The sequence below is a fragment of the Delphinus delphis genome, chromosome 4 (assembly GCF_949987515.2).
Source record: "Delphinus delphis chromosome 4, mDelDel1.2, whole genome shotgun sequence".
Classification (NCBI taxonomy): domain Eukaryota; kingdom Metazoa; phylum Chordata; class Mammalia; order Artiodactyla; family Delphinidae; genus Delphinus; species Delphinus delphis.
The window spans coordinates 129,733,754-129,746,941 of record NC_082686.1 but is presented as its reverse complement, the minus strand read 5'-3'; the positions used below and the strand labels follow the sequence as shown (position 1 = coordinate 129,746,941).

Sequence of the window (13,188 nt, the reverse complement as noted above, 5' to 3'; positions counted from 1 at the left end):
AATGTCTATTTAGGTGTTCTGCCCATTTTTGGATTGGGTTGTTTCTTTTTTTGTTATTGAGCTGCATGAGCTGCTTGTAAATTTTGGAGATTAATCCTTTGGCCGTTGCTTCATTTGCAAATATTTTCTCCCATTCTGCAGGTTGTCTTTACGTCTTGTTTATGGTTTCCTTTGCTGTGCAAAAGCTTTTAAGTTTCATTAGGTCCCATTTCTTTATTTTTGTTTTTATTTCCAGTTTTCTAGGAGGTGGGTCAAAAAGGATCTTGCTGTGATTTATGTCAGAGTATTCTGCCTATGTTTTCCTCTAAGAGTTTGATAGTGTCTGGCCTTGCATTTAGGTCTTTAATCCATTTTGAGCTTATTTTTGTGTATGGTGTTAGGGAGTTTTCTAATTTCATTCTTTTACATGTAGCTGTCCAGTTTTCCCAGCACCACTTATTGAAGAGGCTGTATATCTTCATTGTATATGCTTGCCTCCTTAATCAAAAATAAGGTGACCATATGTGTGTGGGTTTATTTCTGGGCTTTCTGTCCTGTTCCATTGATCTATATTTCTGTTTTTGTGCCAGTACCATACTGTCTTGATTATTGTAGCTTTGTAGTATAATCTGAAGTCAGGGAGCCTGATTCCTCCAGCTCCGTTTTTCTTTCTCAAGATTGCTTTGGCTATTTGGGGTCTTTTGTGTTTCCATACAAATTGTGAAATATTTGTTCTAGTTCTGTGAAAAATGCCATTGTTAGTTTGATAGGGATTGCATTGAATCTGTAGATTGCTTTGGGTAGTATAGTCATTTTCACAATGTTTATTCTCCCAGTCAAAGAACACAGTATATCTCTCTATCTGTATTTAATTTCTTTTGTCAGTGTCTTATAGTTTTCTTCATATAGGTCTTTTGTCTCCTTAGGTAGGTTTATTCCTAGGTATTTTATTCTTTTTGTTGCAATGGTAAATGGGAGTGTTCCCTTAATTTCACTTTCAGATTTTTCATCATTAGTGCATAGGAACACAAGAGATTTCTGTGCATTAATTTTGTATCCTGCTGCTTTACCAAATTCATTGATTAGCTCTAGTAGTTTTCTGGTAGCATCTTTGAGTTCTCTATGTATAGTATCATGTCATCTGCAAATAGTGACAGCTTTACTTCTTCTTTTCCGATTTGGATTCCTTTTATTTCTTCTTCTTCTCTGATTGCTGTGGCTAAAACTTCCAAAACTATGTTGAACAATAGTGATGAGAGTGGGCAATGTTGTCTTGTTCCTGTTCTTAGTGGAAATGGTTTCAGTTTTTCACCATTGAGGACGATGTTGGCTATGGATTTGTCATGCATGACCTTTATTATGTTGAGGTAAGTTCCCTCTGTGCCTACTTCCTGGAGGGTTTTTTATCATAAATCGGTGTTGAATTTTGTTGAAAGCTTTTTTGTCATCTATTGAGACGATCATATGGTTTTTATTCTTCAGTTTGTTAATGTGGTGTATCACATTGATGGATTTGCGTATATTGAAGAATCCTTGCATTCCTGGGATAAACCCCACTTGATCATGGTGTATGATCCTTTTAATGTGCTGTTGGATTCTGTTTGCTAGTATTTTGTTGAGGATTTTTGCATCAATGTTCATCGGTGATATTGGCCTGTAGTTTCCTTTCTTTGTGACATTTTTGTCTGGTTTTGGTATCAGGGTGATCGTGGCTTTGTAGGATGAGTTTGGAAGTGTTCCTCCCTCTGCTGTAGTTTGGAAGAGTTTGAGAAGGATAGGTGTTAGTTCTTCTCTAAATGTTTGATAGAATTCACTTGTGAAGCCATCTGGTCCTGGGCTTTTGTTTGTTGGAAGATTTTTAATCACAGTCTCAATTTCAGTGCTTGGGATTGGTCTTTTTATATTTTCTGTTTCTTCGTGGTTCAGTCTCGGAAGGTTGTGTCTTTCTAAGAATTTGTCCATTTCTTCCAGGTTGTTCATTTTATTGGCATAGAGTTGCTTGTAGTAATCTCTCATGATTCTTTGTATTTCTGCAGTGTCAGTTGTTACTTTTCCTTTTTCATTTCTAATTCTATTGATTTGAGTCTTCTCCCTTTTTTTCTTGATGAGTCTGGTTAATGGTTTATCAGTTGTGTTTATCTTCTCAAAGAAGCAGCTTTTAGTTTTATTGATCTTTGCTATTGTTTCCTTCATTTCTTTTTCATTTATTTCTGATCTAATCTTTATGATTTCTTTCCTTCTGCTGACTTTGGGGGTTTTTTGTTCTTTTTTCTCTAATTGCTTTAGGTGTAAGTTAGGTAGTTTATATAAATAGAGATGTTGCTTGTTTCTTAAGATTGGATTGTATTGCTGTAAACTTCCCTCTTAGAACTGCTTTTGCTGCATCCCGTAGATTTTGGGTCGTTGTGGTTTTGTTTTTTTTTTTTTTAACATCTTTATTGGGGTATAATTGCTTTACAATGGTGTGTTAGTTTCTGCTTTATAACAAAGTGAATCAGTTATACATAAACATATGTTCCCATATGTCTTCCCTCTTGCGTCTCCCTCCCTCCCACCCTCCCTATCCCACCCCTCCAGGCTGTCACAAAGCACCGAGCCAATATCCCTGTGCCATGCGGCTGCTTCCCACTAGCTATCTACCTTACTACGTTTGTTAGTGTGTATATGTCCATGACTCTCTCTCGCCCTGTCACAGCTCACCCTTCCCCCTCCCCATAACCTCAAGTCTGTTCTCTAGGAGGTCTGCGTCTTTATTCCTGCCTTACCCCTAGGTTCTTCATGACATTTTTTTTTTTCTTAAATTCCATATATATGTGTTAGCATACGGTATTTGTCTTTCTCTTTCTGACTTACTTCACTCTGTATGACAGACTCTAGGTCTATCCACCTCATTACAAATAGCTCAATTTCGTTTCTTTTTATGGCTGAGTAATATTCCATTGTATATATGTGCCACATCTTCTTTATCCATTCATCCGATGATGGGCACTTAGGTTGTTTCCATCTCTGGGCTATTGTAAATAGAGCTGCAATGAACATTTTGGTACATGACTCTTTTTGAATTTTGGTTTTCTCAGGGTATATGCCCAGTAGTGGGATTGCTGGGTCATATGGTAGTTCTATTTGTAGTTTTCTAAGGAACCTCCATACTGTTCTCCATAGTGGCTGAACCAATTCACATTCCCACCAGCAGTGCAAGAGTGTTCCCTTTTCTCCACACCCTCTCCAGCATTTATTGTTTCTAGATTTTTTGATTATGGCCATTCTGACCGGTGTGAGATGATACCTCACTGTAGTTTTGATTTGCATTTCTCTAATGATTAATGATGCTGAGCATTCTTTCATGTGTTTGTTGGCAGTGTGTATATCTTCTTTGGAGAAATGTCTATTTAGGTCTTCAGCTCATTTTTGGATTGGGTTGTTTGTTTTTTTGTTATTGAGCTGCATGAGCTGCTGGTAAATTTTGGAGATTAATCCTTTGTCAGTTGCTTCATTTGCAAATATTTTCTCCCATTCTGAGGGTTGTCTTTTGGTCTTGTTTATGGTTTCCTTTGCTGTGCAAAAACTTTGAAGTTTCATTAGGTCCCATTTGTTTATTTTTGTTTTTATTTCCATTACTCTAGGAGGTGGGTCAGAAAGGATCTTGCTGTGATTTATGTCATAGAGTGTTCTGCTTATATTTTCCTCTAAGAGTTTGATAGTGTCTGGCCTTACATTTAGGTCTTTAATCCATTTTGAGCTTATTTTTGTGTATGGTGTTAGGGAGTAATCTAATCTCATACTTTTAAAAGTACCTGTCCAGTTTTCCCAGCACCACTTATTGAAGAGGCTGTCCTTTCTCCACTGTACATTCCTGGCACCTTTATCAAAGATAAGGTGACCATATGTGTGTGGGTTTATCTCTGGGCTTTCTATCCTGTTCCATTGATCTATCTTTCTGTTTTTGTGCCAGTATCATAGTGTCTTGATTACTGTAGCTTTGTAGTATAGTTTGAAGTGAGGGTGCCTGATTCCTCCAGTTCCTTTTTTCGTTCTCAAGATTGGTTTGGCTATTCGGGGTCTTTTGTGTTTCCATACAAATTGCAAAATTTTTTGTTCTAGTTCTGTGAAAAATGCCAGTGGCAGTTTGATAGGGATTGCATTGAATCTATAGATTGCCTTGGGTAGTATAGTCATTTTCACAATGTTGATTCTTGCAATCCAAGAACATGGTATATCTCTCCATCTATTTGTATCATCTTTAATTTCTTTCATGAGTGTCTTATCATTTTCTGCATACAGGTCTTTTGTCTCCTTAGGTAGGTTTATTCCTAGATATTTTATTCTTTTTGTTGCAATGGTAAATGGGAGTGTTTTCGTGATTTCACTTTCAGATTTTTCATCATTAGTATATAGGAATGCCAGAGATTTCTGTGCATTAATTTTTGTATCCTGCCACTTTACCAAATTCATTGATTAGCTCTAGTAGTTTTCTGGTAGCATCTTTAGGAATCTCTATGTATAGGATCATGTCATCTGCAAACAGTGACAGCTTTACTTCTTCTTTTCCGATTTGGATTCCTTTTATTTCGTTTTCTTCTCTAATTGCTGTGGCTAAAACTTCCAAAACTATGTTGAATAATAGTGGTGAGAGTGGGCAACCTTGTCTTGTTCCTGATCTTATTGGAAATGCTTCCAGTTTTTCACCATTGAGGATGATGTTGGCTGTGGGCTTGTCATATAAGGCCTTTATTATGTTGAGGAAAGTTCCCTCTATGCCTACTTTCTACAGGGTTTTTATCATAAATGGGTGTTGAATTTTGTCAAAAGTTTTCTCTGCATCTATTGAGATGATCATATGGTTTTTCTCCTTCAATTGTTAATACGATTTATCACATTGATAGATTTGTGTATATTGAAGAATCCTTGCATTCCTGGGATAAACCCCACTTGATCATGGTGTATGATCCGTTTAATGTGCTGTTGGATTCTGTTTGCTAGTATTTTGTTGAGGATTTTTGCATCTATGTACATCAGTGATATTGGCCTGTAGTTTTCTTTCTTTGTGACATCCTTGTCTGGTTTTGATATCAAGGTGATGGTGGCTGCGTAGAAGGAGTTTGGGAGTGTTCCTCCCTCTGCTATATTTTGGAAGAGTTTGAGAAGGATAGGTGTTAGCTCTTCTCTAAATGTTTGATATAATTCGCCTGTGAAGCCATCTGGTCCTGGGCTTTTGTTTGTTGGAAGATTTTTAATCACAGTTTCAATTTCAGTGCTTGTGATTGGTCTGTTCATATTTTCTGTTTCTTCCTGATTCAGTCTTGGCAGGTTGTACATTTCTAAGAATTTGTCCATTTCTTCCAGGTTGTCCATTTTATTGGCATAGAGTTGCTTGTAGTAATCTCTCATGATTCTTTGTATTTCTGCAGTGTCAGTTGTTACCTCTCCTTTTTCATTTCTAATTCTATTGATTTGAGTCTTCTCCCTTTTTTTCTTGATGAGTCTGGCTAGTGGTTTATCTATTTTTTTTATCTTCTCAAAGAACCAGGTTTTAGTTTTATTGATCTTTGCTATCGTTTCCCTCATTTCTTTTTCATTTATTTCTGATCTGATTTTTATGATTTCTTTCCTTCTGCTAGCTTTGGGGTTTTTTTGTTCTTCTTTCTCTAATTGCTTGAGGTGCAAGGTTAGCTTGTTTATTCGAGATGTTTCCTGCTTCTTAAGGTGGGCTTGTATTGCTATAAACTTCCCCCTTAGAACTGCTTTTGCTGCATCCCACAAGTTTTGGGTCGTTGTGTCTCCATTGTCATTTGTTTCTAGGTATTTTTTGATTTCCTCTTTGATTTCTTCAGTGATCACTTCATTATTAAGTAGTGTATTGTTTAGCCTCCATGTGTTTGTATTTTTTACAGATCTTTTCCTGTAATTGATATCTAGTCTCATGGTGTTGTGGTCGGAAAAGATACTTGATACAATTTCAATTTTCTTAAATTTACCAAGGCTTGATTTGTGACCCAAGATATGATCTATTCTGGAGAATGTTCCATGAGCACTTGAGAAAAATGTGTATTCTGTTGTTTTTGGATGGAGTGTCCTATAAATATCAATTAAGTCCATCTTGTTTAATGTATCATTTAAAGCTTGTGTTTCCTTATTTATTTTCATTTTGGATAATCTGTCCATGGGTGAAACTGGGGTGTTTAAGTCCCCTACTATGAATGTGTTACTGTCGATTTCCCCTTTTATGGCTGTTAGTATTTGCCTTATGTATTGAGGTGCTCCTATGTTGGGTGCATAAATATTTACAATTGTTATATCTTCTTCTTGGATCGATCCCTTGATCATTATGTAGTGTCCTTCTTTGTCTCTTTTAATAGTCCTTATTTTAAAGTCTATTTTGTCTGATATGAGAATTGCTACTCCAGCTTTCTTTTGGTTTCCATTTGCATGGAATATCTTTTTCCATCCCCTTACTTTCAGTCTCTATGTGTCTCTAGGTCTGAAGTGGGTCTCTTGTAGACAGCATATATAATGGTCTTGTTTTTGTATCCATTCATCCAATCTGTGTCTTTTGGTGGGAGCATTTAGTCCATTTACATTTAAGGTAATTATCGATATGTATGTTCCTATTCCCATTTTCTAAATTGTTCTGGGTTCGTTATTATAGGTCTTTTCCTTCTCTTGTGTTTCTTGCCTAGAGAAGATCCTTTAGCATTTGTTGTAAAGCTGGTTTGGTGGTGCTGAACTCTCTCAGCTTTTGCTTGTCTGTAAAGGTTTTAATTTCTCCATCAAATCTGAATGAGATCCTTGCTGGGTAGAGTAGTCTTGGCTGCAGGTTTTTCTCCTTCATCACTTTCAGTATGTCCTGCCACTCCCTTCTGGCTTGTAGGGTTTCTGTTGAGAGATCAGCTGTTAACCTTATGGGGATTCCCTTATGTGTTATTTGTTGTTTTTCCCTTGCTGCTTTTAATATGCTTTCTTTGTATTTAATTTTTGACAGTTTGATTAATATGTGTCTTGGCGTATTTCTCCTTGTATTTATCCTGTATGGGACTCTCTGTGCTTCCTGGACCTGATTAACTATTTCCTTTCCCATATTAGGGAAGTTTTCAACTATAATCTTTTCAAATATTTTCTCAGCCCCTTTCTTTTTCTCTTCTTCTTCTGGAACCCCTATAATTCGAATGTTGGTGCGTTTAATGTTGTCCCAGAGGTCTCTGAGACTGTCCTCAGTTCTTTTCATTCTTTTTTCTTTATTCTCCTCTGCAGTAGTTATTTCCACTATTTTATCTTCCAGGTCACTTATCCGTTCTTCTGCCTCAGTTATTCTGCTATTGATCCCATCTAGAGTACTTTTAATTTCATTTATTGTGTTGTTCATCGTTGCTTGTTTCATCTTTATTTCTTCTAGGTCCTTGTTAACTGTTTCTTGCATTTTGTCCATTCTATTTCCAAGATTTCGGATCATCCTTACTATCATTATTCTGAATTCTTTTTCAGGTAGACTGGCTATTTCCTCTTCATTTGTTAGGTCTGGTGCATTTTTATCTTGCTCTTTTATCTGCTGTGTGTTTTTCTGTCTTCTCATTTTGCTTATCTTACTGTGCTTGGGGTCTCCTTTTTGCAGACTGCAGGTTCGTAGTTCCCGCTGTTTTAGATGTCTGTCTCCAGTGGCTAAGGTTGGTTCAGTGGGTTGTGTAGGCTTCCTGGTGGAGGGGACTAGTGCCTGTGTTGTGGTGGATGAGGCTGGATCTTGTCTCTCTAGTGGGCAGGTTCACGTCTGGTGGTGTGTTTTGGGGTGTCTGTGGCCTTATTATGATTTTAGGCAGCCTCTCTGCTAATGGGTGGGGTTGTGTTCCTGTTTTGCTAGTTGTTTGCCATAGGTTGTCCAGCACTGTGGCTTGCTGGTCGTTGAGTGAAGCTGGGTGCTGGTGTTAAGATGGAGGTCTGGGAGATTTTCACCGTTTGATGTTATGTGGAGCTGGGAGGTCTCTTGTGGACCAGTGTCCTGAAGTTGGCTCTCCTACCTCAGAGGCAGAGCCCTGACTCCTGGCTGCAGCACCAAGAGCCTTTCATCCACACGGCTCAGAATAAAAGGGAGAAAGAGTAGAGGGAATTAGTAGAAGTATGAGGAAAGAAAGAAGGGAAGGAAGGAAGGAAGGAAGGAAGAAAGAAAGAGAAAGAAGCAAAGAAGGAAAGAAAGGAGGGAGGGAGGGAGGAAGGAAGGAAGGGAAAGAAGGAAAAAAGACAGAAAGAAGATACAGTAAAAATAAAATAAAGTATAATAAAGTTATTGAAGTAAAAAATTCTTTTTTAGAAAAAAAAAGGGACAGATCCTTAGGACAAATGTTGGAAGCAAAGCTATGCAGACAAAATCTTACACAGAAGCGTACACATACACCCTCACTAAAAGAGGTAAAGGGGGAAGAATAATAAATCTTGCTGTCAGAGACCACCTCCTCAATTTCGGATGATTCGTTGTCTAAAGGAGGGAAGGAAGGAAGGAAGGAAAGAAAGAAAGAAGGTAAAGTATAGTAACGTTATTAAAATTAAAATTGATTATTAAGAAAAAAATTTTAAAAAAAACCATGGACGGATAGAACCCTAGGACAAATGGTGGAAGCAAGACTATACAGACAAGATCTCACACAGAAGCATACACATACACATTCACAAAAAGAGAAATAGGGAAAAAAAATCAGAGATCTTGCTCCTAAAGTCCACTTCCTTAATTTGGGATGATTGGTTGTCTATTCAGGTATTCCACAGATGCAGGGTATATGAAGTTGATTGTGGAGCTTTAATCTGCTGCTTCTGAGGCTGCTGGGAGAGACTTCCCTTTCTCTTCTTTGTTCTCACAGCTCACAGGGGCTCAGCTTTGGATTTGGCCCTGCCTCTGCGTGTAGTTCGCTGGAGGGCGTCTGTTTTTTGCTCAGCCAGGACGGGGTTAAAGGAGCCGCTCATTCGGGGGCTCTGGCGCACTCAGGCCGGCGGGGAGGGAGGGGCACGGAGTGCGGGACGTGACTTTGCACCATCCTGAGGCCCGCCGTGCCGTGCGTTCTCCTGGGGAAGTTGTCCCTGGATCCCGGGAACCTGGCAGTGGTGGGCTGCACAGGCTCCGCGGAAGAGGGGTGTGGAGAGTGACCTGTGCTTGCACACAGGCCCCTTGGTGGCGGCAGCAGCAGCCTCAGCGTCTCCCGCCCGTCTCTGGGGTCCGCGCTTTTAGCCGCGGCCTGCACCCGTCTCTGGGGTCCGCGCTTTTAGCCGCGGCCTGCGCCCGTCTCTGGGGTCCGCGCTTTTAGCCGCGGCTCCTGCCCGTCTCTGGGGTTTGCGCTTTTAGCCGCGGCTCGTGCCCGTCTCTGGGGTTTGCGCTTTTAGCCGTGGCTCGTGCCCGTCTCTGGAGTTCCTTTAAGCAGCGTTCTTAAACCCCTCTCCTCACGCACCAGGAAACAAAGAGGGAAGAAAAAGTTTCTTGCCTCTTCGGTAGGTGCAGACTTTTCCCCGGACTCCCACCCGGCTAGCCGTGGTGCACCAACCCCTTCAGGCTATGCTCAAGCCGCCAACCCCAGTCCTCTCCCTGCGCTCCGTCCAAAACCGAAACCCGAGCCTCAGAGCCTCAGCTTGCAGCCCCGCCCGCCTCGGCGGGTGAGCAGACAAGCCTCTTGGGCTGGTGAGTGCCGTTCGGCACCGATCTTCTGTGCGGGCATCTCCCCGCTTTGCCCTCCGCACCCGTTGCTATGCACTCCTCCGCGGCTTCGAAGCTCCCCCCTCCGCCTCCCACAGTCTCCGCCCGCGAAGGGGCTTCCTAGTGTGTGGAAACTTTTCCTCCACAGCTCCCTCCCACTGGTGCAGGTGCCGTCCCCATTCTTTTGTCTCTGTTTTTGTCTTTCTTTTTTTTCCTCTTCTTTTGCCCTACCCAGGTACGTGGGGAGTTTCTTGCCTTTTGGGAGGTCTGAGGTCTTATGCCAGCGTTCAGTAGGTGTTCTGTAGGAGTTGTTCCACGTGTAGATGTATTTCTGGTGTATCTGTGGGGAGGAAGGTGATCTCCGCGTCTTACTCTTCCGCCATCTTCAAGGTCCCCAATGCTGGGTCGTTGTGTTTTCATTGTCATTTGTTTGTAGGTATTTTTTGATTTCCTCCTTGATTTCTTCAGTGATTTCTTGGTTGTTAAGTAGTGTATTGTTTACTCTCCATGTGTTTGTATTTTTTACAGATTTTTTCCTGTAATTGATATCTAGTCTCATAGCATTGTGGTCAGAAAAAATACTTGATACGATTTCATTTTTCTAAATTTACCGAGGCTTGATTTGTGACCCAAGATATGATCTATCTTGGAGAATGTTCCATGAGCACTTGAGAAGAAAGTGTATTCTGTTGTTTTTTGGATAGAATGTCTGTTGAAAGTGTATTCTGTTGTTTTTTTTGGATGGAATGTCCTATACATATCAATTAAGTCCATCTTGTTTAATGTATCATCTTGTTTAATGTATCATTTAAAGCTTGTGTTTCCTTATTTATTTTCATTTTGGATGATCTGTCCATTAGTAAAGTCCCCTTCTGTGATTGTGTTACTGTCGATTTCTCCTTTTATGTCTGTTAGCATTTGCCTTATGTATTGAGGTGCTCCTATGTTGGGTGCATAAATATTTACAATTGTTATATTTTCTTCTTGGATTGATCCCTTGATCATTATGTAGTGTCCTTTTTGTCTCTTGCAATAGTCTTTATTTTAAAGTCTATTTTGTCTGATATGAGAACTGCTACTCCAGCTTTCTTCTGATTCCCATTTGCATGGAAAATGTTTTTCCATCCCCTCACTTTCAGTCTGTATGTCGCTAGGTCTGAAGTGGGTCTCTTGTAGACAGCATATATACGGGTCTTGTTTCTGTATCCATTCAGCCAGTCTGTGTCTTTTGGTTGGAGCGTTTAATCCATTTACATTTAAGGTAATTATCGACATGTATGTTCCTATTACCATTTTCTTAATTGTTTTGGGTTTCTTATTGTAGGTCTTTTCCTTCTCCTGTGTTTCCTGCCTCGAGAAGTTCCTCTAGCATTTGTTGTGGAGCTGGTTCGGTGGTGCTGAATTCTCTTAGCTTGTCTGTAAAGGTTTTAATTTCTCTGTAGAATCTGAATGAGATACTTGCTGGGTAGAGAAATCTTGGTTGGAGGTTTTTCCCTTTCATCACTTTAAATATGTCCTGCCACTCCCTTCTGTCCTGCAGAGTTTCTGTTGAAATAATCAACTGTTAACCTTATGGGGATTCCCTTGTATGTTATTTTTTGCTTTTCTCTTGCTGCTTTTAATAATTTTTCTTTGAATTTAATTTTTGATAGTTTGATTAATATGTGTCTTGGCATGTTTCTCCTTGGATTTATCCTGTGTAGGACTCTCTGTGCTTCCTGGACTTGATTGTCTATTTCCTTTCCCATATTAAGGAAGTTTTCAACTATAATCTCTTCAAATATTTTCTCAGTCCCTTTCTTTTTCTCTTCTTCTGGGACCCCTATAATTCAAATGTTGGTGAGTTTAATGTTGTCCCAGAGGTCTCTGAGACTGTCCTCAGTTCTTTTCATTCTTTTTTCTTTATTCTGCTCTGCAGTAGTTATTTCCACCATTTTATCTTCCAGGTAACTTATCCATTTTTCTGCCTCAGTTATTCTACTGTGGATTCCTTCTAGAGAATTTTTAATTTCATTTATTGTGTTCATCGTTTGTTTGGGCTTTAGTTCTTCCGGGTCCTTGTTAAACGTTTCTTGTATTTTCTTTGCTCTATTGCCAAGATTTTGTATCATCTTTACTCTCATTACTCTGAACTCTTTTTCAGGTAGAGTATTTCCTCTTCATTTTTTTGGTCTGGTGCATTTTTACCTTGCTCCTTCATCTGCTGTGTGTTTCTCTGTCTTCTTGTTTTGCTTAACTTACTGTGTTTGGGGTCTCCTATTCGCAGGCTGCAGGTTCATAGTTCCCGTTGTTTTTGGTGTCTGTCCCCAGTGGCTAAGGTTGGTTCAGTGGGTTGTGTAGGCTTCCTGGTGGAGGTGCCTAGTGCCTGTGTTCTGGTGAATGAGGCTGGATCTTGTCTTTCTGGTGGCAGGTCCATGTACGGTGGTGTGTTTTGGGGTGTCTGTTACCTCTTTATGATTTTAGGCAGCCTCTCTGCCAATGGGTGGGTTTGTGTTCCTGTCTTGCTAGATGTTTGGCATAGGGTGTCCAGCACTGTAGCTTGCTGGTCGTTGGGTGGAGCTGGGTCTTAAGAGTTGAGATGGAGATCTCTGGGAGAGCTTTTGCTGTTTGATATTATGTGAAGCTGGGAGGTCTCTAGTGGACCAGTGTCTTGAACTTGGCTCTCCCACCTCAGGCACAGGCCTCACACCTGGCTGGAGCACCAAAACCCTGTCAGCCACACGGGTGTTGAAAAAAAGTCTTTTTGTATCATATTGATCTGTTTTTCTCTTTGTGACTTACAATTTTGGACTTTTGTGTCTGTCAGTAAATCGGTTTTGCTGCAGTTTGTAATTTCCTAATGCTTTCTTATCAGCTGGAGTTTTGCTGTATTGGACTTTTTAAGTGTATGAGCATAATGATGCTTTTAGTAAATCCTTTAATAATTTATCAGCAGAAGTCTTATGGAATTCCCTGGAGATCTCGGTGTATTCTTTTTGTGTGTGTTTTACTTCTTTAAAGAGAAAAATGGTTTAACACAAAAGTCATATATGCTCATTCAAAAAGTAGATACATCCATGCATTTGATAGACTTCTCAGGGGTATGTACTATGTGCCAGAATTATATCTTGAAGAAATACTGCAAAAGGCATAGAATATGAAAAGAGAATAACCTTTTTAAAAATTAATAGTAGTGAAAGCAAGATCCCATTGCACGTGTTTTCTGCATCTGGCTTTTTTCATTCAATAACTTGGCCATCTTTCCTGTCTGCACACCTGGGAAAAAAAAATCTATGCACTCTTCTTTTTTACTTACTGTGTTTACTTATAATTCAGCTAATCATAATTTGCAATTATAAAAGGGCAGTCTTTAAAAGTTCTTATTCTTACTGTGTACAGTGTACCTCATATTTTCTCTTCCATGTATTCTATACTAAGAAAACAATCTAACTCATATTTTCTCTGGTGTCTCTTTTTAAGTAAATCTCATTCTCTGAGGTAACTGCATCGTTTGGAATATTGTTTTCATGAGCACTGATCATTTTATTTATTCCCTCTGAGCTCAG

The 13,188-nt window shown here is 39.6% G+C and overlaps 1 protein-coding gene across 1 annotated transcript in view; it reads left to right on the top strand.

Annotated features, from left to right (window-relative positions):
* DHX36 (DEAH-box helicase 36) overlaps positions 1 to 13,188 on the top strand; it is a 56,508-nt gene that overhangs the window by 7,333 nt on the left and 35,987 nt on the right. The window lies entirely within an intron of this gene.